The sequence below is a fragment of the Heteronotia binoei genome, chromosome 20 (assembly GCF_032191835.1).
Source record: "Heteronotia binoei isolate CCM8104 ecotype False Entrance Well chromosome 20, APGP_CSIRO_Hbin_v1, whole genome shotgun sequence".
Lineage (NCBI taxonomy): Eukaryota > Metazoa > Chordata > Lepidosauria > Squamata > Gekkonidae > Heteronotia > Heteronotia binoei.
Window position 1 is genome coordinate 7,459,864 of NC_083242.1, and position 27,675 is coordinate 7,487,538.

The 27,675-nt window shown below is 50.7% G+C and overlaps 1 protein-coding gene across 1 annotated transcript in view; it reads right to left on the minus strand.

The window, feature by feature from the left end:
* Positions 1-27,675, minus strand: part of LOC132588584 (syntaxin-binding protein 4-like) — a 45,994-nt gene that overhangs the window by 12,869 nt on the left and 5,450 nt on the right. The gene's annotated exons all lie outside the window — the stretch shown is intronic.

Genomic DNA, 27,675 nt, shown 5'->3' on the forward strand with positions numbered 1-27,675 from the left:
TTTCACACCGGATAGTGATTGAATAAAGAGACATGGCTATCCTTGCCCGTCTTGTTCCCCCAGGGATGGACAGATGAGGTCGGGTTGCCAGCTGCAGGCTGGGAGAGCCCTGGAGATGTGGGGAGGGGTGGAAGCGTGTGGAGTGCAGGGGCTGGAAGGGGAAGGACTTCAGTGGGGCACAATGCCCTCGAGTCCACCTTCCAAAGCCGCCATTTTCTCCAGGGGAGCTGATCTCTGTTGCTCGGAGTTCAGTCGTAATCCCAGGGAAGCCTAAGGTGGAGTGGTTTGAGTGGTACCATTTCAGATTCGGGTGGGGGGGGGGGAGCCCAAACGAATGCCCTACCAACCAAAACTATTCTTATTGGGGCTAGACGAGAACGCTTCCCCTTGAAGCGATAATATTTCCGCATGTAAGGAGTTTTCCGCCAAAACTGGAAGCCTCTTTAGTCCCGTGAAATCTGCAAGGGACCAAGGAACCTCCAGTCCCCGTGGATTGCAGAAACCAGACAGAGAGCTCTGAGCTTCCGTTCGACTCCCACGCTTGGCCGTGTTCGGGCAGAAGCTGCCGCAGGCCTGATGGGCAGTCACAGTGAAGCCAGCTTCCAGCGTCATCTCCCCAGGTGAGAAGGTTCAGTCCCAGACGTTGCCCTCCTGAGAGTAATCCAGGTAAATCCTACAATCCATCTCTCGCTGCAGAGCACAACAGATTGGAGGCTGGCCTGAGGGACTCAGCGGGGAGTCTGAGGTGGGGCGGGCAACCACTGTGCTGGTGGTGGGGGGAGCTCAAGGGCAATGTGGCTCCTCTCCCATGCCTCATTAATTGGGATTAGCTCTGCAGGGGGAGAGGGGGTGGTTGGCCATTAACTCCGAGCAGAGCTTCCCCCAGGTGGGCCGTAAATCTGGCCAGAACACAACAAGCCTCGCCTGGACTGGCTTGTTCTCAGAAGTCTGAACTGCTCTGAAGCACAGAATGGAAGCCGTGCAATCGAGACAAGGACAGATATGGCTGCGGGGACCGGAGCTGCCATCCTCCAGAGAGGGCCTGAAGGTCTCCCACTGTCGCAACGGGCAATAGAGGTCACTTCTGCCAGAGGAAAGGCCTGCGTTGTACGGTGGACCCTCCTAGGGCAGGGGTGTCAAACTCATTTGTTATGCGGGCCGGATCTGATATAAATGAGACCTTGTTGGGCCGGGCCATGTCGGGTTGGGCTAGGCCATGTGTGTACCTATTTAAGATTCGGTAGCAGAGATATAACTTTATATGGGACGCAGATACGCACAATTAATTTTTAAACAACTTAAAACTTGTTTAAAACGTTAGCACTTGTTGTATTAAAGGTGCTTTCTTCTTATCTCTCACATGGGATCCAGGGAACTGGGCAAAGGAAGCTCTGGCTCCTTCCTTCCTTCCTTCCTTCCTTCCTTCCTTCCTTCCTTCCTTCCTTCCTTCCTTCCTTCCTTCCTTCCTTCCTCCCTCCCTCCCTCCCCTCCTTCTCAAAGCCCCCCACTGCCCCCATCAGCCACCTTGGAGAAGGCATTTAAAGCTTCTTTCTTTCCACCTCTCCCCTCCCCCATCGACCTACCTTCCTTCCTTCCTTCCTTCCTTCCTTCCTTCCTTCCTTCCTTCCTTCCTTCCTTCCTTCCTTCCTTCCTTCCTTCCTTCCTTCCTTCCTTCCTTCCTTCCCCAGAGGACCAGGAGGGTGAAGGAAGAGAGGGTTGGCTCAATGGCTCTGCTGTGCAATTGAAAGAGTCTGGAAAAACAAGCTCTGCCTTCCCCTCTTTCTCCCCAAGGGAGGAGCCTCAGCCAATGGAGAAAATAGAGGCTTTGCTTTGTAGCTCCTGTGCGATTGAGCAAGCCTGGCAAAGCAAGCTGTGATGCAGAAGGAAGCAAGACAGAGGAAAGGACACCCCTGCTCTAGGGCAATTGCACCACACTGCGGTCTTTCTCCCTTCCTCAAACCCCACCCTCCCCAGGCTCTACCCCCAAAAAACTCTCCAGGTATTTCCCAACCATAGTTGGCAACCTTCACAGTAACTGGTGTGAATAATTTTCCTGGTTTTGTTAAGCCAAAACAGTATGGCTCAGACCTTGTTAGGCCCTATCTAGAGGCTTTCCTACATTCTCATTTAATTCTCTTGTGTATTCAAGCTGCTTTGGATATGTTTGTTTTTTTCTCTTCCTGCCATGTTTTGCTCCCTCTAGTGGCTACTGGATATTACATTGGTGTACATTCTGCATGTATATATGCCGGACACAAAGTGATGTAATATCAAATTTGACCACTAGAGAGAGCAAAACATGTGCAGAAAAAGAAAAAAAATGAAGGAACAGGAATATATGAAGAAAATGAAATTGTGGAAAAAGCTCAAAGACAGCATAAAACTTTTTGATGGATCGTAACTCACCAATGTCAAGTCTCCCTTCAAAGTTCATCCATTGGAGAATAATGACTTTTAGACCAGCAAACAGTGTGCCCTGTTTTTCATTTCATGACCTCTGCTGTTTATAATTTTTCCAGGGCTTTTTTGTAGCAGGAACTCCTTTGCATATTAGGCCACACCTCCCATGATGTAGCCAATCCTCCAAGAGCTTACAGGGCTCTTCTTACAGGACCCACTGTAAGCTCTTGGAGGATTGGCTGCCTCATGGGTGTGTGGCCTAAAATGCAAAGGGAGGTTCCTGCTACAAAAAAAGCCCTGATTTTTACCTTCGTAACCTGACGTATAAATGTCTGCTCAATGAGGATTCACATTTCACACATCAGACAACTTAGAATATCCAAAACTAAAAAAAAAACTTACTAGTTTATTTAAAAAAAAATTCAAAGAAGAAAGAAGGAGAAGACTGTAGATTTACACCCCCGCCCTTCTCTCTGAATCAGTCTCAGGGCGGCTTACAATCTCTTTTCCCTTCCTCCCCCACAACAGACATACCCCGTGAGGTGGGTGGGGCTGAGAGAGCTCAGACAGTAAGCTGCCCTTTCAAGGACAACTTTGTGAGAGCTACGGCTGACCCAAGGCCATTCCAGCAGCTGCGAGTGAAGGGTGTGCTCTTACCAGAAATGGTGAGCTCCGGCGGGCAGATGTCTGGCGACGCAGAAGGCACAGGGAAGGGGCTGTCGTGTCTGCTCTGGAAAAAGGAACATGAGGGAAGAAGCATAAGCAGCGAAAGGACTTGAAGGCGAAAGCAGAACTGGGAACTTCTTCTGGTGTCAATGCTAACGTGAAATGGATTTTCCCCGCTATCGCAATGCAGGATGGATTCAGCTTCGTGCACCCCAGCAAGCTAAAGGGTGGATCTCTGAGTGAACCAGCCTACAATATGGCCCCTTTCACAACTGGCTTTTTAAATGTGGGTGTACGCTTCTATTCCCCTTACTCTGCTTGAAAGAAATGGTGATGTCAAAGACCTCTGCCTGAGAGCTGCTGCCAGTCTAGATAGACAATACTGACCTTTGACGGACTGAGTCAGTAGAAGGCAGCGTCATGTGTGTTTAGGGGAAGGGGCTCTGGCGCAGGGGAAGAGCATCTGCTTGGCATGCAGGAGGTCCCAGGTTCAAACCCCGTCAACTCCAGTTAAAACAGGGGTGTCCAGAATTGGCACTTTTAAATCTCTGGCCAGATAGTTTTTCCACTCCTCAACGCAAAGAGCTTATTGCTGACTTACTACTGGCAGGTAAAATTTTAGTAGCTCAGAAGTGGAAAAAAACTAGTGTTCCTACTATGGATGAATGGTTTGCGAAAGTCAGGGAGCTTATAGTGCAAGATAAATTGTCCACACAGCTTTTAATCACGGAAACACCGAACTATAAGAATAACTTTATTGAAAAATGGTTTCCATATCTTGAATATGTGAACTCAATTGCCTCTGTAGAAGAAATATTGCCCCCAGAATTGTTTGAACTTGATTGTTCTGTAATTGATTGATCTATGCTTGTTCTTTTTTGTAAAACCAAACTTTGATATAACTTTTGTATAAGCTTTATTTAAGTTCTTGTTTGTAACATTTTTTTTACAATAAAATTGAAATTAAAAAAACAAAACAAAACAAAACAGGGGTGTCCAAACTTGCTTAATGTAAGAGCCACATAGAATAAACATCAGATGTTTGAGAGCCACAAGACAGGAATGTCAGATCTTTGAGGGAAGGAAGGGAGGGAGGGAGGGAGGAAGGAAGGAAGGAAGGAAGGAAGGAAGGAAGGAAGGAAGGAAGGAAGGAAGGAAGGAAGGAAGGAAGGAAGGAAGGAAGGAAGGAAGGAAGGAAAACAGATGGGGAGAGGAGAGAGAGAGATGGCAAGAAAGCAAGTTTAACTTTAAATGCATTCTCCAAGCTGCTGGCTGGCTTGGACTTGGAGAAATGATTTAAAGAGAGCAGTGCCTTCTCTGAGCCGGCTGATGGGGCAGGGGGGCCTTCGAGAGCCACAGGTGGCTCCTGAGCGGCAGTTTGGCCACCCCTGAGTTAAAAGGACCAGGCAGTAAGTGACTTGGAAGGCCTCCACCTGAGACCCTGGAGAGCGGCTGCCAGTCTGAGTAGACAGTCTTGAGCTGGATGGACCAAGGATCTGATTCAGTAGAAGGCAGTTTCCTGGATTCGTATCTCCATGGCTCTGCTATGGAGAAGGTGAGGTCAAACAAGGCTTCCTTGCCAATTTGCCCAGGCGCCCAATCCAGAAAAATCACACCCAAGCAGAGGGGTTTTTTGTAGCAGGAATTCCTTTGTATATTAGGCCACACCCCCTGAGGTAGCCAATCCTCCTGGAGCTCACAGCAGGCTCTGCACTAAGAGCCCTGTAAGCTCTTGGAGGATTGGTTACATCAGGGGGTGTGGCCTAATATACAAAGGAGTTCCTGCTACAAAAAAAGGCCCTGCACTCAAGATTTCATAAGTGGGGATACCATTCGAAATGGAGATCTGTCGCGGCTCAGAGCTTGCAAGTTCACCTAGATGGCCAAACTGTGGCTCTTTCACACATACGGTGTGACTCTCAAAGTCTCCACTGCCCTATCAGCCGGCTTGGAAAAGGCATTTGTCTCTTTAAATCAAGCCAAGCCAGCCGGTGGCTTGGAGAATGCATTTAAAGTTAAAGTTGCTTTCTTTCCACCTCTCTCCCCATCTATTTTCCTTCTTTCCTCCCTCCCTCCCCTCCTTTCCTCTCTCTTGTGGCTCTCAAACATCTGACGTTCATGTCTTGGGGCTCTCAGACATCTGATGTTTATTCTATGTGGCTCTTACGTTAAGCGAGTCTGGCCACCCCTGACCTAGAACAACAGCCTTACCTCAGGCGACCTCACATGGACTTTCAAACCGGGAGGATCCCAGGCCGTTCCCTACGGCCTTGGGGGGTGAGGAATGGATGCTGTTGTGTGCCCGAGAGTCCGGGATGCAACCGTCCCCTTCCAGGAATAAAGGCCACTTCGTTGTTTTCCCTCATGTCTGAAAAGCAACAGAGCCACGTGCTTTAGGATGCGTCTGGAGTGGGGAAAGCAGCCACCAAAGTGTCACATGTTGGCCACCGTACGCAGCACAGGACTGAAATGACCCCAGCTCCAGGGGGGGGTGCCACTGCAATGAGATGGAGGGGGAAAGATGCAGGGCGATGGTGAATGATTCAGACAACCTGCTTATGTGAAGCTTGGGCTGAAGAAATGTTACCCTACTGGTGGACCCTCCTGATGGCCCCTGAGTTTTGGCCATTGTGTGGCCACAGACTGGATGGGCCATTGGTCCGATCCAACATGGCTTCTCTTCTGTTCTTATGTCTGGGGCAGGAATGCTCTGACTTCTTGGTTCTTGGGGGGGCCACAGTGGAGGGCTTCTGGCATTCTGGTCTTACTGATGGACCTCCCGATGACAGCTGGGTTTTGGCCACTGTGTGACAAAGAGTGTTGGACTGGATGAGCCATTAGCCTGATCCAACATGGCTTCTCTTATGTGGACAAAGAGTGTTGGACTGGAGAGGCCATTAGCCTGATCCAACATGGCTTCTCTTATGTGACACAGAGTGTTGGACTGGATGGGCCATTAGCCTGATCCAACATGGCTTCTCTTATGTTCTTATGTGACACAGAGTGTTGGACTGGAGGGGCCATTAGCCTGATCAACATGGCTTCTCTTATGTACTTATGTGACACAGAGTGTTGGACTGGATGGGCCATTAGCATGATCCAACATGGCTTCTCTTATGTTCTTATATCTGAGGCAGTGATGCTCTGTCTTCTTGGTGCTTGGGGGGGCACAGTGGGAGGGGCTTCTGGAGATCTGGCCCTGCTGGTGGACCTCCTGGTGGCAACTGGGTTTTGGCCACTGTATAACACAGACAGTTGGGCTGGATGGGCCATTGGCCTCATCCAACATGGCTTCTCTTCTGTTCTGATATCTGGGGGCAGTGATACTCTCTACCTTTCCTGGACCCCTGACCTTGGATGGAACAACTGGGCCATGATACTCACTGGGACTTTTCTGGGTGAGCTGATTCTTTCTCCTGGACTGGGCCAGCCCAGTGGGAGAAGGGTCTCTCCGAGCCCACCGGAGAGAGGGGGCACCTCATGGCACCGCTAGGCCAAGTGGTGTCCTAGACGGCTGCCTATTTGGCCCTACTCCCACATGCCAGCCCAGCAGAGCTGGCAACCTTATCCCGATTGAAGACCACCCACCGTGTTCCTTCTGCCTCCGTACTGCTATCTCCTCCTGGGCTGATGAGAGAAAACCTCCCTTACCGGAACTTTGTTTTCACCAGGATCCTTTTGGCCTCCTCGTGAGTGGCCCCCACCAGTGAGTCCTTGTTGATGGCGATCAGCTGGTCGCCGGGTCGGGAGACGCCCATCCTGCAAGAGAGGCAGAGAAGATCAGTGTGGGCATCGAGGCAAATGAAAACCCACGACCTTCGGGCATTTAACCTCCGCTCTATATTGCATGGGGGAGCCAAAGCACAGGGCTAAGGAAGAGAAGTGCAAAAGAGAAAGGCAAGGCAACAGCTGTGTGTGTGTGTGTATTCTGGGGCTGCACACCATGAAAAGTGAAAGGAAGGAAGGGAGGGGACTGGATTTATACCCTGCCCTTCACTTGGAGTTCCAGAGCAGCTTAAAGTCTCCTTTCCCTTCCCTTCCCCACAACAGACACCCTGTGAGGTAAGTGAAGCTGAGAGAGCGCTGACAGAAACTGTTCTCCAGAGAAACAGCTCTGCAGGAACTTGTGACTGACCCAAGATCACTCCAACAGTTGCATGTGGAGGAGTGGGAAATCAAAACCTGTTCTCCCAGATAAGAGTCCACTTAACCACTACACCAAAGAGGGAGGGAGAGAGGGAGGGAGAAAGGGAGGGGGGAGGGAGGGAGGAAGGAAGGACAATCTCCAGCTCACCCGACAGCAGTCGCCTTCCGGCTGCACTTCTTGGACGTAAACCATGGGCCCGTCTGGCCTGTTGGCTCCTCCACTGATAATCAGACCTAACCCAGAAGATTTGGCTATAGAGATGCTCTGAATCCCAGATTCGATCGAACAGCTGTAAGGAAAGTGGAAGGAGGCAGATGAGTGGCTGTCCAAGGACAGCAGCGGTCAATCAGGCCCAAGATCCATCTCATCCGGCTCCTGCTATCTGAAAAGAGGTTACCCAGATGCCTCTGGGAAACACAAACGCAAGGCATGAAGGCAGAGCTCTTCTTTTTCTGTGCCAACACTGAAAGGTGCGTGGGCCTCTGCAAATGAAGGCTCCACTGAGCCACAAAAAGTGGCAAAAACTCCGTCAGGCTTTGGACTGTCATTCCTCAAGAGAGGGACTTTAGCGCATCCTGTTCCACACCACCCTTAGAATTAACTCACAATAAGCTGGTTTCAGTACCCAGCTTGCTGGTGGGGGGGGCGGTGGGGGGAAGTGCAGAGGACTGGGGAAGGCAATGGCAAACCAGCCCATAAAAAAGTCTGCCGTGAAAACGTTGTGATGCGACATTACTCCAGAGTCGGAAACGACTAGTGCTTGCACAGGGGACTACCTTTACCTTTACCTTTTTAAGCTCATTTCAGACATTTCGAAAGAGAATGTGGGTGTGGCCCAACATGGGCAGCATCACTTTAGACTGTCCATGAAAGATTGCATGCTTCAATGCTCCCTGCATATTAGGAAAGGAAACTAGGCTAAACCCCTTCTCATTGATGCCTTAGTTTCCCATGTGCAATCTCTCTCTCTCTCTCTTTTGCACGTAACAAATACAGTATTATTAATGCACATAATAAATACAGAATTAGGGCATTATCTTCCCTTTCCCCAGGGCTTTTTTGTAGCGGAAACTCCTTTGCATAGTAGGCCACATATCCTGATGTAGCCAATCCTCCTGGAGCTTACAGCAGGCCCTGTATGAAGAGCCCTAGAAGCTCTTGGAGCTACATCAGGGGTATGTGGCCTATATGGAAAGAAGGTTCCTGCTACAAAAAAAGCCCCGTCTATCCCCCCTCTTAAACTGTGCTAATTGCTTTGCGTACTGCATGTGTTCTCCTTTTATTATTATTACTGACTCTCCGGATCTGATTTTGTATTTAAATGAGTGCACCATGTGCAGAATATATGTGACGGGGCGGGCCGCTTATACTCCTGTGTGTCCCACTCCATCTGCGAGAGTCAATATAATCAAAGATTTCAGGTTTTCACGGCTGGCAACATCATTAGGGTTTGTAGAATCTTTCGGGCTCAAGTGCCGTGTTCTACTGGAGAAAGTTTTCCTTCCAGACGTTTCGTTCTCGGCTGCGGAGAACATCCTCAGTGGCGTTGCAGCCGGAGCAGGCGCTCTGACCTTCTTGGCTGCTGTGCATTGCTGCTTGCTGCTTGCTGCATTGGCTTGCTGCTCAATGCACAGCAGCCAAGGTCAGAGCGCCTGCTCCGGCTGCAACGCCACTGAGGATGTTCTCCGCAGCCGAGAACGAAACGTCTGGAAGGAAAACTTTCTCCAGTAGAACACGGCACTTGAGCCCGAAAGATTCTACAAACCCTAATAGTCAATATAATGTTTGGCGGAGAGATTTCACGAGAGAACCCATCGTTCTTTTTGTCCCTGGGATGTTCTACACAGCAGGAGGAGGGGAACAGGGACACAACGGTAGATGATGCCAATGACATTGGATGACATTGGATTTATATCCCACCCTCCACTCTGAATCTCAGAGTCTCAGAGTGACTCACAATCTCCTTTATCTTCCTCCCCCACGACAGAAACCCTGTGAGGTGGGTGGGGCTGAGAGAGCTCTCCCAGAAGCTGCCCTTTCAAGGACAACCTCTGCCAGAGCTCTGGCTGACCCAAGGCCATTCCAGCAGCTGCAAGTGGAGGAGGGGGGAATCAAACCTGGTTCTCCCAGATAAGAGCCCGCGCACTTCACCACTACACCAAACTGGCTCTTGCCAAGCAACTCGGTGGAACAGAATTACAAAGCCGGCTCTGAGTAACGCGTTACGTACTGTGAGGCGGGGTGCAGGGAGTGTCCTGAATTTCCAATCAGTGGACCGTGGGAGTTTGCCGGGCTCAGCAGCAAAGGACTCTGGGAGCGAGAGGATGACCCCGAGGAAGTGCTTTCCAAATACCTGCCTGGGAGAGAAAGCCAGGGGTCTGCAGATGGATAAGAGATGGCACTGATTTGCAGTGGATTATTTCATTTATTGGGTTAGTTTATTCATACCACCACCACCCCTTTGACCCCAACGGGAGCCCAATGGGAGCTACATCATTCTCCTCTTCTCCATTTTACCATCACAACCACCCTGCAAGAAGAAGAAGAAGATATTGGATTTATATCCCGCCCTCCACTCCGAAGAGTCTCAGAGCGGCTCACAATCTCCTTTCCCTTCCTCCCCCACAACAGACACCCTGTGAGGTAGATGAAGATATTGGATTTATATCCTGCCCTCCACTCCAAAGAGTCTCAGAGCGGCTCACAATCTCCTTTCCCTTCCTCCCCAACAACAGACAGCCTGTGAGGTAGATGAAGATATTGGATTTATATCCCGCCCTCCACTCCAAAGAGTCTCAGAATGGCTCACAATCTCCTTTCCCTTCCTCCCCCACAACAGACACCCTGTGAGGTAGATGAAGATATTGGATTTATATCCCGCCCTCCACTCCAAAGAGTCTCAGAGCGGCTCACAATCTCCTTTCCCTTCCTCCCCAACAACAGACAGCCTGTGAGGTAGATGAAGATATTGGATTTATATCCCGCCCTCCACTCCAAAGAGTCTCAGAGCGGCTCACAATCTCCTTTCCCTTCCTCCCCCACAACAGACACCCTGTGAGGTAGATGAAGATATTGGATTTATATCCCGCCCTCCACTCCAAAGAGTCTCAGAGCGGCTCACAATCTCCTTTCCCTTCCTCCCCCACAACAGACAGCCTGTGAGGTAGATGAAGATATTGGATTTATATCCCGCCCTCCACTCCGAAGAGTCTCAGAGCGGCTCACAATCTCCTTTACCTTCCTCCCCAACAACAGACACCCTGTGAGGTGGGTGGGGCTGGAGAGGGCTCTCACAGCAGCTGCCCTTTCAAGGACAACTCTGCGAGAGCTATGGCTGACCCAAGGCCATGCCAGCAGGTGCAAGTGGAGGAGTGGGGAATCAAACCTGGTTCTCCCAGATAAGAGTCCACACACTTAACCACTACACCAAACTGGCAAGGTCAGTGAGGCTGAGTATGAGCAGCTGGCCCAAGACTGCCCAACACGCTTCCATGGCACAAGGGTGGATTTGAACCCGGGTCTCCCTGACACGAATCCAACACTCATAATCCTGACTCCACCAAGCCCAATGTTGTCTAAGTCTGGTCACTGTTCTCTACCAGAGATAGTGAGGGCTACTGATTTAGTGCCCAATTACACCTTCAGGGTTTTTAAAAACAAAATCATTTGGGTTTCCCAGTTTGAACGTGGGTTCCCTGCAGCAACACAACAGCTTTGTAGGAACGCTTTTGCATATTAGGCCACACCACCTTGATGTAACCAATCCTCCTGGAGCTTCCAGTAGGCCCTGTACTAAGAGCCCTGTAAGCTCTTGGAGGATTGGCTACATCAGGGAGGTGTGGCCTAGGGGTGGAATTCTAGCAGGAGCTCCTTTGCATATTACACCACACACCCCTGATGTAGCCAATCCTCCTGGAGCTTATAGTAGGCCCTGTATGAAGAGCCCTGCAAGCTCTTGGGGGGATTGGCTACATCAGGGGGAGTGGTTTAATATGCAAAGAAAGCCCTTGCTGCAGGGAATGGCTTTTTAAAAATACAGGAGTCCAAATATACTTGAAACATTGACCTAGGAAGGAATGAAAAACTCCTTCCCCCTGCCCAAGCTGTTTTCCCAAATGGAAATAGCACTGGAGGGAGGTCTATAAAACAGCATCTTATCCATATATAAGGCAGCCTCATATAGGACAGGATTTCCCAAACTTTTTCCATCTGTGGCCCGGTTTTATCCCCGTGGTCCAGGCGGAGGTCACTCAGGGAGCAATACAGAGACTGTGAGTCGGCCAGGAGCTTTCTCCATCCCTCTCTGATGTTTCCAAACATCAGAGAAGGGCGGAGGAGCGTGCCTGGTTGGCACACAGTGTCAGTATCGCTCCCTGAGTGTACTACAGGCGGAGGATGCTCAGGGAGCGATACAGAGACTGCAAGTTGGCCAGAAGCTTTCTCTGTCCCTCTCTGATGTTTCCAAACATCAGAGAAGGGTGGAGGAGTGTGCCTGACTGGTGCGCAGTCTCAGTATCACTCCCTGAGCGTACTCCAGGCAGAGGACGCTCAGGGAGTGATACAGAGACTGTGTGCTGGCCAGGAGCTTTCCCTGCCCTCTCTGATGTTTCTGAACAACAAAGAGGGATGGGGAGGGCTTCTGGACAGCACACAGTCTCTTTAGCGCTCTCTGAGCGTCCTCCACATGAAGGATGCTCAGAGAGTGCTACAGTCATTGTCAGCGTGGGGGGCAGGGGCTGGAGCACGGCACCGCATTGTGGCACCAAAGATGAATAGATAGGGGAGCGGGGTAGGGGCAGTCAGGCCACCCCTGGTGACCCAGCATTGAGGCTTGCGTGGCCTGGTTCCGAGTCATGACCCTGCAAATGGGAAACGCTGATATAGGACATAGGGCGGGCTCATCCATTTCTGCAACATCAATCCACATGCCTGCTTGAACGAAACGTGACCAAGAGACGCGAGAAGGCAATTCAGACGGGTAAGCGTCATGTATATTTCAGGTAATGGGTGTGTCGTTTAGGGTTGGAGTACGAATGAAAGGGAGGGGCCAGGGATCAGTAGAAAAGCATCCGCTTGGCAGGCAGAATGTCCCAGGTTCAATCCCTGCCATCTCCAGTTGAAAAGGACCAGGCAGGAAAGACCTCAGCCGGAGACCTTGGAGAGCCACTGCCGGTCTGAGTAGACCAGACACAGTGGTCCAATTCAGTGCAAGGGAGTTTTGTATGATCATCAAGGCTTTAGATATCAGATGAACCTTCACCAGGGAAGTTCTCCCCTTCTAGTCATTGCAGATATCACCCTCCCCCTGCATTCCATTGTCCCGCCCCTCAGGAATTACAGATGCTCACCCCCGCCATAGAGAACGGGCGAACTCCGAGCTGAACCCGTGTTGCTGTGAGAGCCGAATTTGTCCAGTAGCTCAGAAAACTCTCTCCTAAAAGGCAAAAAGAAAACGCCGTCAAATCCAGCTGCAAGCCATCGTCCTCCCCAGCCAATAATTTCTTATTATTTGTTCATTTACTTCACTTACACCTCACCTTTGACCCACGGGGGGACCCAAAATGGCTCCCCTTGTTTTTGTCCCTTCCATTTTATCCTCACAACAACCCTGTGAGGTAGGTTCAACAAGGTAAGATTCGAATCTGGGTCTCCCAGATCTGGGTTTGATTCCACACTCTTCCAGATGAAGCCATCTGGGTGACCTCGGGTCAGTCACAGCTCTTTCGGAGCTCTCTCAACCTCAAAAAGAAGACTAGCTTGCCACCTAGTGGTGCATCAGGCTAAAAGAGCTAAAACTTCTGGCTGCCAATCTTAGGACCTCCTGGCTTTACTACACACAATACCATACAATAATGATTAATTATTTAGGGCAGAAGTCCTCATCCTTTTTGAGCCACAAAACGGCTATTGCAGGAGGCAAAACCAGCCACAGACTGGCAGCCACAGGTTACCTTCGGCCACACAGCGAAGATCTTGATGCTGTAGGGGCAGCTGGTGCCGAAACAACATTTTCAAAAAATTGCACAGTCCGTCAATTCTCCAGTGGCTAATTGGAAGCCTTGCTGGGCAGAAGCCGCACCTGACCATGCTCCCTTTCTAAAAACATTTGGCGGGCACCAGAGAAGGCGACAGAATGTGCCATGGTGCTCATGGGCACCGTGCTGGGGACCCCTGATTAAGAGACCCGGGTTCAAATGACAACGCGTTGGACCAGTCACTCCCTCACAGTAACCTATCTCAAGGGGTTGCCTTTCGTTTACGCCACTGAGCTCCTGGGAGGAATAGAAAATACACTAGACCGGTGGGGGGGTTGTAGAAAAAACCCAGCAGGAATTCATTTGCATATCAGGCCACACCCCCTGACATCACCATTTTGCAGAAAAAGTCCAGCGGGAACATTTGTATGTCAGGCCACACCCCCTGATGCTACACCCCCCGTGTTCTGCACCCTCTGTGTTCCGGTGCGTTCCTGCTCAAAAAAAGGCCCTGCCTAGACCACTCAGCCAGCCTCTCAGCCGTATGTTTCGGATGGGCCAAATCCTTCCTAGCGCTCGACAGCTGATCTGGGCGCTGAACCTACCGCCGGCCCATCTGCGTCAGCCGAGCACCCCTGACCCAAAAGTGGGAAGAAGGATGATTACTCCTCCCGGAGATAATAAGGGATAAATAAAATAATAAAAAGGCATCCAAAAAAGGACCTCTCGCCGTCGTGTTTCCCCCTTCCCCCTCCTCCCTAATCTTGGAGATATGTATTCGTGTGTATTAAACATTTTGAGAGATGATTATGGATGCGAAATCTCTGCAAATCTTCAATTACCCGCCCGTTCCCCCCTTCGGGTGACCTTCTAGAGATTTAGCAAAACAACCCCAGTCGCGAAAGGGTGACCGTCGGTGCGACTTCGGCTTGGGACGACCTTCCGGACTGAGCACGTGTTTTGCTCCCAGGACAGCTCTCTAAGAGCAGGGAAGCCTGCTGTATATTTGGCAAACGCACATGCCGTTTAGGAGCCGGTATTAAGCAACCGGGTTTGCGTGGGCGGGAGAGAATGAGGTGGCAAACGGGACCAGCCCTGTTCGGAAAGCAGGTGGGATTTAGACTTGGCAGATTCCCCTGGGCTCCCAGCGGTGGATGGGGAGTAGAGCTGTCAGATCTAGGTTTGGAAAGTCCTCTAGAATTGGGAATGGAGCCTGAGTAAGACAGGAACCTCCATGGGGGACAGGGCCGCAGAGCCCACCCTCCAAAGCCTCGATCTCTCTAGAGATGAGCTGTCATTCCAGGGGGCTGCCTAGGTAGGGTTGCCACACAGGCCTGTAGCTAACCAGGGGCCCACGGAGCCTGGCCCTAGGGTTGCCAATCCCCAGGTGGGGGCAGGGGATCCCCCGGTTTGGAGGCCCTCCCCCCGCTTCAGGGTCGTCAGAAAGTGGGGGGAGGGGAGGGAAATGTCTGCTGGGAACTCTGTTATTCCCTATGGAGATTTATTCCCTTAGAAAATCATGGAGAATTGATCTGTGGGTATCCGGGGCTCTGGGGGGGGGGTCTGTTTTTTTGGGTAGAGGCACCAAATTTTCCATACAGCATCTAGTGCCTCTCTCCAAAATAACCCCCAAGTTTCAAAATGGTTGGACCAGGGGGTCCAATTCTATGAGCCCCCAAAGAAGTTGCCCCTATCCTTCATGATTTGCTATGGAAGGAAGGAATTGAAAAGGTGCGCCACCCCTTTAAATGTGATGGCCAGAACTCCCTTTGGAGTTCGATTATGCTTTTCACAGCCTTGATCTTGGCTCCATTCCTAATGTCTCCTGGCTCCACCCCCAAAGTCCCCAGATATTTCTTGAATTGGAATTTGCCAACCCTACCTGGCCCCCTGACAGTTTTTGGGGGGCCCCTCTTTTCTGAGCAATTTAAATTGGGTGAGAGGGACACCCAGGAGCAGCCGCTGCCCCTCCCATGCCATTTAAAGGGCCCACAAATCAGCTGATTGGTGGGGTCCAAATAGCACAAGATGGGTGGCAGGAACAGTCAGCAGCCTCCTGAATTATTTAAATGGGCCCCCTCCTCCTGCAGCCCCTCATGGCCCCTAACTATGGGGCCGTTGCCAGGTCTGGGTTGGAAAATACCTGGAGACTTTAGGGGTGGAGCCAGGAGAGGGCGGGGTTTGGGGATGGGAGGGGCCGCAGCATGGCCCAATGCCCCAGACTCCACCCTTCCAAGCAGCCATTTTTTCCAGGGGCTTAACTCCGACGAGCTTCGGCGTAATTAGCAGTGGAAACAAATTGCACCGAATCACAATGCCAACAATGCCAATTCTTCTCTAAAGAATGCGGTATCACAACACAGTGCCAACATTCATGAGGAAATCCCAATTACAATAGCCAAATGTCCGGGAGTCTGCGTCAATGTCCTTTCAAATATCTCTTTAAATCCACGTGCCGCAGAGCTCGTTCACTGTCAGCTAGGGTTGCCAATCCCCAGGTGCGGGCAGGGGATCCCCCGGTTTGGAGGCCCTCCTCCCGCTTCAGGGTCGTCAGAAAGAGGGGGAGAGGGGAGGGAAATGTCTGCTGGGAACTCTGTTATTCCCTATGGAGATTTATTCCCTTCGAAAATCATGGAGAATTGATCTGCGGGTATCTGGGGCTCGGGGGGGGGCCCTGTTTTTTGGGGTAAAGGCACCAAATTTTCAGCATAGCATCTAGTGCCTCTTCCAAAAATATCCCCCAAGTTTCAAAAAGATTGGACCAGGGGGTCCAATTCTATGAACCTCAAAAGAAGGTGCCCCTATCTTTCATGATTTCCTTTGGAAGGAAGGAATTGAAAAGGTGTGCCGTCCCTTTAAATGTGATGGCCAGAACTCCCTTTGGAGTTCAATTATGCTTGTCACAGCCTTGATCTTTGCTCCATCCTTATGGTCTCCTGGCTCCACCCCCAAATTCTCCTGGCTCCACCCCCAAAGTCCCCAGATATTTCTTGAATTGGACTTGGCAACCCTACTGTCAGCAAATCTAACTTCAATGAGAAAATAGTTCAAAGTCCACCTGTTCTGGAGCCGTGCACTGAAAAGGTTTTTTTTTTCCACAGAAGGCAAAACTTGGGAGAGGAAGAGAACTTGTCCTTTCCGGAGCTTCGAGACAGTTTCAATGTTCTTTCCCTGCTCGAAGTAGTAGTCAACGTTGCATTTTTAAGATCAACTAGGTTTTATTCGGAATGTAAGACCCCAATTTGTGATTCTTTTCACCTGCTAAAAAACATCATTTCCATGACTCTGCATACTAACTCACTGCCCACTTTCTCGACATTTAGGGCCACTTGCCATTCCATATTTTTGTCTGACGAAGTGTGCTTAGAGCACACGAAAGCTTACACATTCTGAATAAAACTTCGTTGGTCTTAAAGGTGCCACTTGACTACTACTTTGTTCTATTGCTTCAGACCAACACGGCTGCCCTCTTGGATCTTCTCCTGTTCAACAAAGCAGGAGTCAAGGCGCACCTTTACAGACCAACCAATTCTTATTTAGAACGTCAGCTTTCGTGTGCTCTCAAGCACACTTCATCAGACGAGGAATCCAGCACAATGAGCAAAGCCATACAGAGCTGAGCAGAGCCATACAGAGCTGGTAGGCAGTGGCCCAGAATGCGACACGTTCAGTCTCTCAACGATCATTCCAGATGGAGCTGCAGAGTACATATTTTCCCGTCCGGATCAACGCATCTCTATCAAGTCTCTGTAAACCGGCTTCACCAAAAGAAGCCCGACTGAACCCCCAAAACAGCACAGCAGTGAGAAAGGTTCTCCCCCGCTCCCTTTCTTTTTCACTTGTTCTCAGGCCTTGAATTCAGCAGCGCAGCTCCTGAACCTTTCTGAGGGTTCCCCCTCCTCCTCCCCACCTCCCGTGTCCATTGAATAGGAGGTGCAGCTGCATAACGATCCCTAGATTAGGAGAGCGGGCAGCCAGCCAGCCACCAAGAGCTTAGCCATTCCCCCAGCAGCCCTCATCAACCCCTGGAGAAGCCCACGCCACCCTTTCTTGGCAAACGCGAAAGATGGCCAGAGATTCAGAAGCTTCAGACACCACATGGGAATAGAGGCATGTTTCCCAGCCTCCAAAAACTCACCCCTGACACCCCCTAGCAAGCCTCTAAAGAGGAGGATGGAGAAGAAGACTCTCCACCTATGGTCTGTGTAGCCCAACATCACCTGCAGGAAGTTCTCAGGCACAGCATGAAGGGAACACCCCTCTTGTCTTGTTTGCACCTGGCATCCAGCGTTCAGTGATATACTGCCTCTGAACATGGAAACTCTGTACACCTATTTCCACCCTCTGTTTTGGGGTGATTCAAGCAGCAACCAGGAAAAGGAGGAGGAGGAGAAGAAGACCACAGATTTATACCCCACTCTTGTCTCTGAATCAGAGTCTCAGAGCGGCTCACAAACTCCTGTATCTTCTCCCCCCACAACAGACACCCTGTGAAGTGGGTGGGGCTGAGAGGGCTCTCCCAGAAGCTGCCCTTTCAAGGACAACCTCTGCCAGAGCTATGGCTGACCTGAGGCCATTCCGGCAGGTGCAAGTGAAGGAGTGGGGAATCAAACCCGGTTCTCCCAGATAGGAGACCACACACTTAACCACTACACCAAGGAGGAGAAGAAGATTGGATTTATGCCATTCCTTTCACTCAGGGTCTCCAAGCTGCTTAAAATCTCCTTTCCCTTCCTCTCCCCATTACAAACACCCTGCGAAGGAGGTGGGGCTGAGAGAGCTCTGAGAGAACTGCTCTTGAGAGAACAGCTTTGAGAGAACCGTGACTGGCCCAGCTGGCGGCATGTTGAGGAGGAGTGGGGGAATCGAATTCGGTTCCCCGGATTAGAGTCTGCCGCTCTTAACCGCTACGCCAAACTGGCTCTCACAAAGTTAAAAGCCTTTGCCGTGAACCAATTCTCTTAGCTGCAGGAATCCTCGGACGACATCCACCTCTTCCTCGAGCAGAACAAGGCCAGTCCTTACCGGGCGTCGTCGTCTCGGGCGATGAGAAGGCGCATGTAGCTGGTGGCAGAGGCCGTCCTGAGAATATCCACAGCTCTGGGGGGAGAAGTCAGGAAAGAGAACAGAAGATGAGGCGTGGCGCAGGATCGGTGCTTACAGAAGGGAGGGCTGCCAAGTCCTCCTTCCACCCAGGAGATTCCCAACCCGCCGGTGCTCTAGGCGTTTCTGGGAAAACTCTATGGTTTGCCCGGACGCTCTAGCAATTTGGGAGGGAAAACTCTATGGGGGGGACTTGGCAACCCTAACAGAAGGGCCCGGCTGATTCTCTTCTCCACACACCAAAAACCCTTTGGTGCCACGCACGGGTGGGGAAGCACCCAACAAGTTTTCATTTTAGACAGGCGCGAAGCATACGGATCATGAATGATGAAGAGGGAATAAGGAAAGAGAGGGCGTTTTCACACAGGGCTTACCCTGGAGCGACGTCCCTCTTCACCGCGCAGCGTCTGTGCGGATTTCGCACCAACTGCTCCACAGAACCCGGAAGAGCCGCGTAGTGCCGCGGCTTTTGTGTCGCAAATGTAAACGGCCAAAAACCAACTTTACATTTGTGATGCAAAAGCCGCGGCTCTTCGCGGCTCTTCTGGGTTCTGTGGAGCAGTTGGTGTGAAATCCGCGCAGACGCTGCGCGGTGAAGAGGGACGTCGCTCCGGGGTAAGCCCTGTGCGAAAACTCCCAGAGTTCTTATTCAACTTTTTTTTTTTTTAAAGGCGTTTGAGGTGGCATTTTGGATGAGGCCCGGTTAGACCCGGGTTCGATGGTTGTTTGCGATGAAACGAGTTGAGGGACGGGAAGGATTCTGTTCTGAGGATTCGATCAATGGGTATTCCCTTCACCCTCCCATTTTCTAAAGCCCAATCACAGTGCAGCAGGGAGACTCCAACAGATATCAGCAAGGAGAAAACTTCTCGGTCCGTTTCAGAAATAAGGATTGCCAGTTGAAAGTTTCCTGACCTGGATAGCTCAGGCTATCGGAGTCGGCCCAAGTTGGTATTTGGATGGGAGACCACCAAGGAAGTCCAGCGTTGCTATGCAGAGGCAAGCCATGGGAAACTGCCTCTCCTCGCTTTGAAAACCCTACGGGCTCACAATTAAGTCGGCTGAGGAAAGGAAAGGTCCCCTTTGCAAGCACCAGTCGTTTTTGACTCTGGGGTGACGTTGCTTTCACAACGTTTTCACGGCAGACTTTTTACGGGGTGGTTTGCCATTGCCTTCCCCAGTCTTTTACACTTCCCACCCCCCCCAGCAAGCTGGGGACTCATTTTACCGACCTCAGAAGGATGGAAGGCTGAGTCAACCTTGGGCCGGCTACCTGAACCAGCTTTTGCTGGGAAAGAACTTAGGTCGTGAGCAGAGAGTTCAGATCACATTGCTGCAGTACTGTAGCCTTACCACTCTGCGCCACGGGGCTGTGAAAACCCTACGGGCTCACCCTATGGGAAAACCCTACGGCTTAAATTGGCTGAGACTCCACAGCAAATAAAATGAAGGGCATTTCCATGCAAATGGTACCCAGGGCCCCAGGACAAACCAAGGGTGATATAAATCTGGAGTCCCAGATAGGATACCGTCCGCACCTCTCACTTGTTACTCCGATAAGGCTGTCTCCATTCACTTCTAAGATCTGGTCTCCGGGTTGCAGGCGGCCTGCGGAAGAGAGAAGGGGCAAAAAAAAAAAATCGTTGCAAGGGAAAACAAAGATCGGCGTCCCTTCGGAAGGACAGCTGTGACGCCCCATCTCCCCACACACAGACTGCCTAACACCAGTGTTCCCTCTAAGCTGAGCTAGTGTAAGCTAGCTCACAGTTTTTTAGCCTCTGGCTCACAAATTTTTATCTTCGCTCAGGAAGGAGGACCCCAGAGCAAACAAATTGATGCAGGAGCCAAATCGCTCTCTCACAACTTGAATGCCAGTAGCTCATGAAGTAGAATTTTTGCTCGCAAGACTCCACAGTTTAGAGGGAACGCTGCCTACCGCCCTCTGCAACGTTTCTTCTCCAGGCTTTCGGTTATGCGTAGTAGGTCAGGACTTCACACTCACAACAACCCTTCTTGTCTCTCTTAAGATCTACAGGGAGTCCTGACGATCTCAGGTTCTCTCTCTCTCACTTTCAGAGGCAGGTCCACGCAGGGGATAGAGAAGGCAGAGAAAGAACTGCTTTTCTCCCTTTCTCACAGTACAAGAACTCCTGGACACTCCATGAAATCGATAAGCAGAATATTAGGAACAGATAAAAAAGAAAGCCCTTCTTCACCCAAAGAGTCATTAACATGTGGAATTCACCGCCACAAGATGTGGGGGTGGCTAAAAGCACAGGAAGCTTGAAGAGGGGACTGGATAAACATCTGGAGGAGAGGTCCATCAGTGGCTGTTAGCCACAAAGTATAGATGGAAGTTGGGTCACCCCTGATCTAGCCTGACCATTGAAACAGCCAACAAAATATGGACTTTTTAAAAAAAAATGTACTTATCAGTTTTGTTGATCAATGAAAGAATAAACACGCCGCGTACCGTCAGCGTACGCAATGCCCCCTGGGAGGATCCTCTTGACGTAAACCCCGTATTCCTCTCCTGTGAACTCCCTGATGCCACCAATCACCTTGATACCTGCGAAGAAAAAAAAAATTCCATGACATAGAAGCAACTTCTACCTTCCCCTAGGTTGTCAGCTTCCAGGTAGGGCCTAGAGATCTCCCAGAATTACAACCAGGGCGGGGGGGGGTTGTAGCAGAAACTCCTTTGCATATTAGGCCACACCTCCTCGACATAGCCAGTCCTCCTGGAGCTTAGAATAGGCCATGTGAGAAGAGCCCTGTAAGCTCTTGGAGGATTGGCTACATCAGAGGGGCGTGGCCTAATAGGCAAAGGAGTTCCTGCTACAAAAGAAAGCCCTGATTACAATTGATCTCCACATAGCGTTGCTGCTCTTCTACTGGAGATCTCCTGATATTATAGTGGATCGTCAGACAACTAAGACCAGTTCCTCTGGAGAAAACGGCTGCTTTGGAAGGTGGCCTCTAGGGCATTACACCCCACTGAGATCCCTGTTCTTCTCAGGCTGCACCCCCAAATATCCAACCTGGAGCTCACGACCCTGTCTTCAGGTGACAGAGACCAATTCCCCTGGAGAATCAGAGAATCACAGAGTTGGAAGGGACCATCCCCTGCACAATGCAGGACATTCAGAAATATCTCTCCTACACACACACACACACACACACACACCCAGTGACCAATGTTCCCTGTAAACTGCAGAGTCTTGTGTGCTCCTGGCATTCAAGTTGTGAGCTGCTGCATGAATTAGTGTGCTCTGGGGTCCTCCTTCCTGAGCAAAGACAAACATGGGTGAGCTGGAGGCTAAAACATATGAAGCTGCCTTCGACTGAATCAGACCCTCGGTCCATCCAAGTCAGTATTGTCTACTCAGACCGGCAGCAGCTCTCCAGGGTCTCAAGCGGAGGTTTTTCACGCCTACTTGCCTGGACGCTTTTTAGTTGAAGATGCCGGGGATTGAACTTGGGACCTTCTGATTACCAAGCAGATGCTCTACCACTGAGCCACCATCCTGTAAAAATCCTGTGAGCTAGCTCACGCTAACTCGGCTTAGAGGGAACACTGCCAGTGACCCCTGCGGCACGCCCAGGAAATGGTAAAAACAAAACTCTCTGGGATCCCTGGCCAAACTGGACTGGAGGAAAAAGAAATGCTTCCCGTCCCCAAAGGTGTTTCCCTGGGCATGTCAGGAAGGGCCATGAGAACTAAGCACTGATGCAACCCCTCCTGCCCACCTTCTCACGATCTGCCTAATTCCACAGGATCGTCATCGCTGTCAGAGGGCCATCTAGCCTCTATTTGGAACCCTCCAAAGAAGGAGAGCCCGCCACCTCCCGAGGAACCGCTCTACCAGGAAGTTCTTCCTAACATTTAGCTGAAAATGGCAGAAAACGGCAGCTTTGGAGGGCAGACTTTATAGGGGTATCTCTGCGGTTCCCCCTCCCCAAACCCTGCTCTCCTCAACTTGAAGCCGGCAACCCTCTCCTTTCACGGGCACACCAACAGGGCTAGTTGCCACAACAGCTTCACGGTTGTGGGTTCTTCCTCATGTCCTGTTTCCCATTCAGTCCTACAGCAAGGCTCCAAGAAAGCAGGAAATCGGGACTCAGATACATTTTAGATCAGGGGTGCCCCAAAAAGTGCCTGCCAAGTGTTTTTAGAAAGTGGGCAGAGTCTGCCCTCCAAAGCTGCCATTTTCAGCTAAAAGTCTAGGTGTTGACTTTTAAAGTCCTCTATGGCCGAGGACCTATCTATCTAAGGGACCGCCTTTCCCCATATACACCCCAGAGAGCACTGCGTTCGGGAGCATCTGTTATCCATCCCCAGATCAAGGGAGGCCAATCTAAGCTCTACACGGGTTAGGGCCTTCTCAGTGGCAGCACCGACGCTACGGAATGCTCTCCCAGAGGCCACAAGTGCCCCGTGGGACCTCTCCCAATTCCGCAGGGCCTGCAAAACTGAACTTTTTCAACAGGCCTATAACAACTAATGTGGGAGAAGGCTGCCACCTCCGCTATGCCGCTGTGCAATACTATCTGTAAGACCGCTAATAGATTAACAAAGGAACTGAGAACTGAGATATTGGCATAAACTGCCCATCTCACAAGATCTCTTTTATAGCACCAAATGTTTAGTTTTTTTAATTGTGTGTGTGTGTATATATGTATATATATATTCTTTTAATGTTGTAATTTAAATTGTTTTATCATGGCTGTTAGCCGCCCAGAGTCTGCTTGAGGAGTGGGCAGCATATAAATCAAAAGTAAATTAAATAAATAAATAAGTTAGGATCCCCAGCAAATCTTCAAACGGGCCACTGGAGATCTGATCATCCGCCATGCTGTAGCAGAATGCCAAAGGTGCCCACAGGCTCAAAAAGGTTGAGAATCCCTGTCTTAGATTAAAAGAGGGTGCTAATTTGGAGTTAGGATGAACTATTTTTCCTGTTGATCCCATGCTGGGATTCAGCAGGCTCAGCTTCTGTCCTGCAAGAATTTGCCAGCCTGCACCGTGACCTAGCATAATATTTCCTGGGTAGCAGTGTGCGTGAACAAGATCTTGAGGGTACCAGTGGACCGTCAATTACATATGAGCAGCCAGTGTGATGCAGTGACAAAAACGGCTAATGCGATCTTGGGGGTTTATCAACAGAGGCATAGCATTCAAATCTCAAGATGTCCTAGTGCTGCTGCACACTGCATTAGTCAGGCCGCACCTGGAGTATGGTGTGCAGAAGAAGAAGAAGAAGATATTGGATTTATATCCCGCCCTCCACTCTGAAGAGTCTCAGAGCGGCTCACAATCTCCTTTACCTTCCTCCCCCACAACAAACACCCTGTGAGGTGGGTGGGGCTGGAGAGGGCTCTCACAGCAGTGGGTGGGGCTGGAGAGAGCTCTCACAGCAGTGGGTGGGGCTGGAGAGGGCTCTCACAGCAGCTGCCCTTTCAAGGACAACCTCTGCCAGAGCTATGGCTGACCCAAGGCCATGCTAGCAGGTGCAAGTGGAGGAGTGGGGAATCAAACCCGGTTCTCCCAGATAAGAGTCCGCACACTTAACCACTACACCAAACTTGCTCTCCAGTTCCGGAGGCCTCATTTCCAGAAGGATGCGGACAGAATGGAGTGGGTGCAGAGGAGAGAATAAGGATGATGAGGGGCCTGGAGACCAAGCCCTAGGAGGAAAGGCTGAGGGGCTTGAGAATGTTCAGTCTGGAGAAGAGGAGCTTGAAGGGGGCCACGATTGCTCTCTTTCAGTATCTGAAGGGCTGCTGCTTAGAGGAGGGCAGGGAGCTGTCCCTGCTGCTCGCAAGAATGGGTGGGAAGGTACCAGCTGGATATTAGGAAAACCTTTTTGACAGTCAGAGTGGAATCAGCTACCAAAAGAGGTGGTGAGCTCCCCCGCCCTGGCAGTCTTGAAGCAGTGGCTGGACACACACTGGGCAGGTTGTTCTAGGCCAGAAGTGACCAAACTTGCTTAACCTAAGAGCCACATAGAATAAATGTCAGATGTCTGAGAGCCACAAGACATGAATATCTGATGATTGAGAGCTGCAAGGCATACACAGGAAGGGAGGGAGGGAGGGAGGAAGGAAATAGATGGGGAGGTAGAAAGAAAGCAGGTTTAAATGCATTTCCCAAGCTCCCAGCCGGCTCGGCTTGGAGAGGTGATTTAAAGAGACAGATGCCTTCTCCAAGCCGGGCAATGGGGGCTTCAAGAGCCACACAATATGTATGAAAGAGCCACATGTGGCTCCTGAGCCACAGTTTGGCCACCCCTGCTCCAGATTGATCCTGCATTGCGCAAGGGATTGGACTAGATGGCCTCTATGGCCCTTTTCAACACTGTGATTCTATGATTCGATCCCCATTCTTTATCCATGTGCTCCTATTAGGAAGCTTAAGGTTCAAATTCTGGCCTTTTATTAAAATATAAACAGCTGGGGCTGAGTGGAATTGAATTGTAAACCACCACATCAGCCCCAAAAGCGACAATCAAGTTTATCACGCAGTGCACTCTAGTGGCAGACCTATAAAAATTCATGCTCAGAGCTCAAGCAAGATTTCTGAGGCAATTCAAAACTCGGCACACGCCCCCCCCCCCCCCCCCCAAAAAAAAAGGAGTTTTGGGTTTTCAGCCTGGTTCATCAGACATCTGCACTCTCACAAATCTAGTTTTAGAAAAGCCAGGAAACCTTCACTATCTAGGTCTATCAGTGGCTACTAAAGGGAACCTCCACATCCAGAGGCAGTCAACCTCTGATTCCCACAGCCAGAAGGCAACAGTAGGGGAGGCCTCAGCCTCTGCGCCCTGTTGTTGGATCTCCAGAGAAACTGGTTGGCCGCTGTGTTAGACAGGATGCTGGACTAGATGGACCACTGGTCTGATCCAGCAGGGCTCTTCTGATGTTCTTAATCACTGTTAGGTTTGACAGGTGGTGGTGGTGGGGGGCTTGTAGCAGGAACTCCTTTGCATATTAGGCCACACACCCCTGACGGAGCTAATCCTGCAAGAGCTTACAGGGCTCTTAGCACGGGGCTTACTGTAAGCTCCAGGAGGACTGGTTAACATCAGGGGTGTGTGGCCTAATATGCAAAGGAGTTAGGGCTGCCAGGTCTGTGTTAGAAAACACCTGGAGACTTTGGGGGTGGATCTGGGCGAGGGAGGGGAATGGGGAGAGGGTGGGGTTTGGGGAGGGGAGGGCCCCCAGCATGGTGCAATGCCATAGAGTCCACCCTGCAAAGCAGATCAGGGGAGCTGGTCTCTGCCAGCTGGAGATCCGTTGTAAAAGCAGGAGATCTCCAGGCCCCACCTGGAGGCTGGCAACCCTAGCTGCATGCCACAACCAGCACCACTCTCAGGTGGCTTGATTACTCAGCGATCAGAATAGACCTGGGTTCAAACCTACCCCAAAAGCCCTGCTAAAAGTACTTAAGGAGTGACAGGCAGGTGTGGAATTCTAGCAGGAGCTCCTTTGCCTATTAGGCCACACACCCCTGATGGAGCCAATCCTCCAAGAGCTTACAAAAAAAAAAGCCTTGTAAGCTCTTGGAGGATTGGCTAAATCAGCGGTGTGTGGCCTAATAGGCAAAGGAGCTCCTGCTAGAATTCCATCCTGACGGGAAAGGTTTTGACCCTGGCAAGGGCCATCCTGTCCCCAGGCACTGCGTCGGGGACCCCTGTTTCAAGCCACGGTCTGCCGATGACGGTTCTCAAAGACAAAACTACAGGGGCAAGGAAAAGGAGCTCCAGGTTTCTCGGTCCTTTTCTCCTGCTGCGTATCCCAACAGCCCCGCACCAGAAGCGACACGCTCACCCAGTCCGTTGGCGCAGTCGTAGAAGTCCACGCAGTGCACAGTCCGATCCATGCCGTATGGTCCCATCAGAGTCCTGAAACGAGAGACCGGGTGGAAAGAAGTTTCATGACGGATGGCGGAGGGCCTGCAGAGGCTGAAGAGAGGAAGGGTTGTTCTACGGTTGTCGGGTTCGTGTTGGATAATACCTGGAGACTTTTGGGGGTGGAGCCAGGAGAGGGCGGGGTGTGGGGAGGGGAGGGGCCTCAGCACGGCACAGTACCCTAGCCCACCCTTCCAAGCAGCCATTTTCTCCAGGAGAGCTGATCTCTGCCAGCTGGAGATCAGTTGTAGAAGTTTTATTACACTGCCCGGCCCTTTTAACTGGAGATGCCGGGGATTGAACCTGGGGCCTTCTGTGTGCCAAGAAGAGGCTCCACCCCTGAGCCCTTCTGGTAAAGCGTTGGCGGAGGTTAACATATCCATGGAGGTTAATGTCTCCCAGCCACCGCCAGATAACTTCACGGGACACTGAGGATTCCATAAACAGGCCCAAGGCAGACGGGTCTCTTATTTTCCCTACTGTAGTCCTAACTCTACCAACTGCAGAGCTGAATCTTAAAGTGACAGTCCTGTGAACGCATGACAAAAACAGTGAGCCACGGCTTTTACAGCTAGGTTCAAATCCAGTGCCACTTTAGAGACCAACAATTTTTCCAGGGTATGAGCTTCCAAGAGTCAAACCTCCCTTCAACCTTCCCTGAAACTTGTATTGGTCTCTAAGGTTTTCCTGGATTCAAATTGACTCAGGGCTTTTTTTGTAACAGAAACTCCTTTGCATATTAGGCCACGCCTCCCTGATGCAGCCAATCCTCTAAAAGCTTACAGGGCTCTTCGTACAAGGCCTCCTGTAAGGTGCAGGAGGATTGGCTACATCAGGGGGATGTGGCCTAATAGGCAAAGGAGTTCCTCCTACAAAAAAAGCCCTGATTCTACTTTAGACTGACTTGGCTATCCTCTGAGAGTTTTTACAATGCTTCAATAAAACACACTATCGGATTGACCAGCGCAAAATAAAGGCGTTGCATAAACCAATATCGATGCCTCAGTTCTCTTGAAAGTTATCACCTGAATTGACAGACTCTTCTGGAAAAAAACACTGCACATTTATTGTCACAACCATTGGGTACCAGATCCAGATTTGGCATCTCTGGATTTATCCTACTGGTACATCCCCAACATCTAATCTCCAGCCTTGAGGAGGAAGGAAGGAAGGAAGGAAGGAAGGAAGGAAGGAAGGAAGGAAGGAAGGAAGGAAGGAAGGAAGGAAGGAAGGAAGGAAGGAAGGAAGGAAGGAAGGGCAACAAATAGGGTTGCCAAGTCCAATTCAAGAAATACCCGGGGACTTTGGGAGTGGTGCCAGGAGACTTTGGGAGTGGAGCCAGGACAAGGAAGGAAGGAAGGAAGGAAGGAAGGGAGGAAGGAAGGAAGGAAGGAAGGAAGGAAGGAAGGAAGGAAGGAAGGAAGGAAGGAAGGGAGGAAGGGAGGGAGAGAGAGAGAGAGAGAGAGCAACAAAT